This window comes from Chelonoidis abingdonii, chromosome 11 (genome assembly GCF_003597395.2).
Source record: "Chelonoidis abingdonii isolate Lonesome George chromosome 11, CheloAbing_2.0, whole genome shotgun sequence".
NCBI lineage: Eukaryota > Metazoa > Chordata > Testudines > Testudinidae > Chelonoidis > Chelonoidis abingdonii.
This window is the reverse complement of record NC_133779.1, coordinates 42443431-42448348: the sequence shown is the minus strand read 5'-3', so window position 1 is coordinate 42448348 and position 4918 is coordinate 42443431.

Here is a 4918-nt window from a genome sequence, read left to right as displayed (position 1 = left end):
TTCTGAGGTTTCAGGGTGCTTGGATCCCAGCTTAGGATACCCTGAATTCTACCCACACAGCCCCAAAACGAAACTGAAACTAACTCCCTCCTGCCGGCCCCTTCCTTTGTCTAGCTTCCCAGGCAAAAGTGTTGACCTCCCACCCCCCTTGCCTAGCTCAGGTTAAAGGCTCAGGTATAGTCCATCCCCTAAAGTCCTCCCCTGCTCTCCCATCCCCCATGCAGACAGCCCCTGCTCCATCACACATGTGGCCCATGAGGCCAGAGCTGAGGAGACCTTAGGAGAGAGCTCATTAGGGGCTTAGGAGAGCCAGCCGCTGCAGGGGCACGCTGTCCTACCACTGCACCCATGCCAAGGGGCTAGTGATGGGAATTATACCCAGGAGGGCAAGTCTAGAGTGCCTCTCTGGAGCGAGAGGTGTCGGTCCTGTGGCAATCTATGGTTTGATTGGCTTAGAGGGCCAGCCTCACCCAATCGGAAGGCCCCCTCGTTTGGAAAAGGACAGCTCCTTTGTAATGAAACAGTGTGTGGTGACTTGCCCTTTAGCCCCATATCTTGGGGGGGGCTGTGGATGCCGCCCCATGGCTCCATGTCTTGGGGGTTTACCGGGTTGCCATGTGAGGGGTCACAATGGGGAGAGAAATGGGAGGTGCCAGCAGGCATCCCTTGGATGGAACTAACGATCCCAGAGGAAGGACTTTCCATTCTGGCATTAGCCCGGCCTAGTTGCTCTTAGGATGAGTCTGGATGTGGTGGAAACCTTGTTTGGGTTCCTGGGACAGATGTGCTTGCTGCTGGCTGGTGAGGCCAGCTATAGATGCAGTGTGTGTCTTTTGTGTGACCTTTGGCCACTGGTGAATCCTGAGCCTGCAGTCACAGAACTCAACAGCTAGGAAAGAACCAGCTTCTTCTAGGACCTGCCCCTGGGCGATGGCATAGCTGGGGTTTGCATGGAACATCATGGGCCCCTTGAGGGGTATCAGATGAAGGCAGAGCTTTGGTGGTGTGAAATCCTGGACTGTGCCATGCAGGCCGGGAAAGGGCTTCGGGGCCAGACATTAAGGGAGGGAACGACAGGACTCAAGGGTCCCAGACCCTCGGGTCTGCACCAGCTACGTAAGAATTCGTCCAAGTTCCCATGGGGAGGAGAGTTGGAGGCTTTGACAGGGACAGTCTCCTCCCCCCAGCTGCACTTGCTGTGATGCAGTGGGGTTATCGCTGGGGAGGGTGGCAGTTTGTCAGCCTGATTCAGGTTTTGAGTTTAACAGAACCCGTAGGTACCCAGCTCCTGGCTGAGAGGAGCCTTCACTTTGCTGAGCATGAGGAGAGTGCAGATCACTGCCAGACACAGGAACTCATGATTACAGACATTCTCCCCCCTCACCTTGTTTGCAGTCTCTTTCATGGCCTGTCACCATGCCGTTTCCTACCCACCATGCCTCCTTCTTGTGGGCCAGGTCCCTGTCTGCTGGCCCCCACAGGTCTGATGCTGCAAATGGGGAGGGTCATGGAGAAGGTAGAAATGGGGTCTCTGAGCTGCATGCCCACAGCCTGCAGGATGGCTCCTGGAGCTCCCTCCTCAGCACGTGATGGTGGAGCGCTCCAGGTAATATCATGCAAATGGGAGAACAGATGTTCTGTGACATTATGCAAGAGATTCGGGCTGTGGAGATTCTACTGCTGACTTGTTCTTGGGCCTGTGGAAGCTGTTTAACCTCTGTCTAGCTGTCCTCATCTGGGACTCAGCTGCTGTGCTAACTCCCCGTCTGTGTAAAGCACCCTGAAACCCACACATGTGCAGAGAGGTGCTCCAAGGCTTCAAGCCAGTTCCCTTGGGGTTAGAACGAAAGCACCGGCAGCTTTCAGTGGGGCTTGCACCAGAGTCCAGAGGAATGTTGTTCGGGATTTGAGATTTCCTGGGTCCTAGTGAGCATAACACAGAGCTGTCTTTCCGTTTGCCAACATGGAGCCTGTGGGTGTGAGTAACTGAGTGGTTTGTAATTCTTTCTCCTGGGGTTCCCAAAGCTGCCCCGTCTGTGTCAGGAGAGCGCTTGGATTTGGGCAGAGGGCGGATGCCGTTCTGGGCAGAGGGCGGATGCTCTCACTGCTTTTGAGAGCAAGGGGAAAATGGGGTGTGGTGCTTGGAAGAAGGTGTCTGTAAACACTCCCCTGCCCCAGTGACACCAGATACCCGGGGTGCCCTTGCGGCCACATGGTGGTATGTGGGATACCCTGTTGGGTTCAGAACCTGAGTTGTCTTGGGGAAGCTGAAGGCAGCTGGTGTCTGGACAAGTCCCATGTGAGTAAGCACAGAACCCTGAAGGGGAAATGGTAAGGGCTGGACGTGGGACTGGGGCCCATCAGTCTGACCAGCTCCTGGGATCAAAATCCTGACCCTGAGCGGGGCTCTGGTGGGTCCAGAATGCGCTTCCTACTCTCTGACAGACGCTTTGATGTTACCATGTCATTTGTTGCGTGTCCCTTTGTACTAACCTGGCCCCGCTGGGGGCCAATGGCCAGCCCCAAACAGACCCATCTCTCTCGATCAGTAGTAGCTCTGCAAAAACACGTGGCTTCCTCGCAAGGCAAATTTAAAAAAAAAATTATGAATTTCTAATTATGGGAAGGAGCCTCCTAGTGCCTCCATCTCAGCAGCATTTGTTTAGTACTAAAAATAGCCCTGCCTTTTTCTAGCTGGGTTGGTGCTGGGGGCTAATCAGATGCTTGCTGTAGAACAGGCTGGTTCCTGTGACCTTCAGAAGTGCTGCTCCGAATGCTGTCAGCCTGACTCCATGGAGACGGGGATGTCTGTGTGCCATCTGAGCGTACCTCACACAGTCTCCACTGCTCCTGTAATACAGCATAGGCAGGGTCAGGGCTCTGTTGTGCTGGGCACTGTGCGAAGGGAGAATGAGTTGTGGAGGTGCCTGTATAAGAGATGGTTCCTGCCCGGAATGCCCTGGGCCAGCACCATAGCCCTCTGTGGCAGGCCTCCAAGTCTCTGCGTGTCTCCTGTCTGCAAAGAGAACTTGGCAGAAACGGGGGTCGGAGGGCCAGTGAAATCTGGAACCCTGGCAGGAACTGGACTCCGTGCAGATGGTCAAGACGGCCCCTAGGAATGGAGGGAGCCTGCGCTACTAAGAGGGAGGGAGGGATGGGCCCTGATAGGAGTCCTCCCTCTCCAGGTTAGCTCCTTCAGAAGGTAGAAACCTCAGCAGCCCTACGTGGGGGCCAGTCCCTTCCTCAGGACAGCATCTGGGGGCCAAAGCTACCTTGTGGAGCATGGCAATTAACGGGCCAAATGTGCTTTAGCTGTGTGGATGCTGCTGGCTGCAGCCCATGAGCCCTGCCACAGCATGTCTGGTATCCAGGGCAAACGTTTGCAGCTGACATATGCCAACAGGCTGCAGGTGGCTGGCTTCAGGCTGCTCCTGCGTCCCCTTTGCAGAGCATGTGGGTCCTGTAGGCTTTGTTCTAACTCCTTACAATCCGGCTTAAGGCCAATTTAGTTAATGTGTGCAAGCCCCAGCATGGACCCAAGGATGCCTCTTTGAAGCTGGTTAGCTCCATTTAGCTTGTGGCAGGAAATGTGTTGATGCAGACTCAAGTAGTTGTCCCGCCTACTGGGTAGCTGTCCCTCTGCCCCCTCCCAGCTGGAGCACACCCCCTTTGTGGTGGGATGCCACGATTCTGCCAGGCTCACCCAGGCCCTGGGCTGCAGTCCCCCATGATGGCTGGCTGAGACCCGCTGGGAGCAGTGCCAGTGGTTCATACGCTGACCAAGCACAGTGGTCCTTCGCTAGAACCAAAGCATTTTGGAGCCACTGGACTGGACATGGAGCTGTTGCCTGGCTCTAAGCAGGCCCCGCCTTCCTTGCCTGAAAGGGGCTTTTAACCCTTTAGGGTTCTTCTGTGCACCAGGCTTCCAGCGTAGGCAAAACCAGCCTTGCCAGAGGCAGGATCCTTGATACTAACAGCTTCCCCATTGTCTTTAGCTGCTGAGAGCTGCTTATCTAGATCTGTCCTGCTGCTTTCCTGTTTGCTCTTTCCTGTGGACTTAGCTCAATAGAGTGGCCATACTAACACCCCTGAGTTATACAGCACTGTAACTTTACCTCCCTGCCCAGGTTGTGTGCATGCAGATAAACCAACCTGCTCCTGAGGGTGGCTGCAAGAGGAAGATGAAGCTATTGTCAGATGGCTTCTGGCATGGACCTCCCAAAAGCAGCTTGAGTAGCTAATAGGAATGGCATCCGGACTTCCCGAAGACGTTAAAGACTCGAGAATTCCGGTTTGAACTGCTCTTGGTAGCTGCAGACATTCTAGTGCCACTGTAGTTTTTGATTCAGCTGCGTGACATGCAGAAATGCTGCATCTTACCCTGAGCTAAGCTGAGTCAAATGGGAAGCTTGGGCACTTCAAAGCGCTGTGTGTGTGTGTGGGCATGCCGTAGTTCTTCACTGGACTCAAATTATTGACATCCTTCTCTCCAGAGTAAAATGCTGATAAAAGTTTGTTCCTTTTGGCTGCTTTCTGGGTCAGGCAGGCCCTACGTTCTCCTGCTCTTTGTATTTTTGAATCGCTTAAAGGCAACTGGTGGCTCTAAAATTCGAGTACAGTTGAGGGCGTTAAGGATTCATTTCTTCTTAACTCCCTTCTCTCTCACCTCCCTCTGTCCAAGAAAAATCCCTCCCCTTCCCCCAGCACCATGTCGCAGGCACTCGCCTGCACTAGGCATCCAGCAGCAGAAGCGGTTTTGCTCAATCTAATCTTTGGGTATGTCTACACTGCGGGATTATTCCAATTTTACATAAACCGGTTTTGTAAAACAGATTGTATAAAGTTGAGTGCACTTGGCCACACTAAGCACATTAATTCGGTGGTGTGCGTCCATGTACCGAGGCTAGCGTCGATTTCC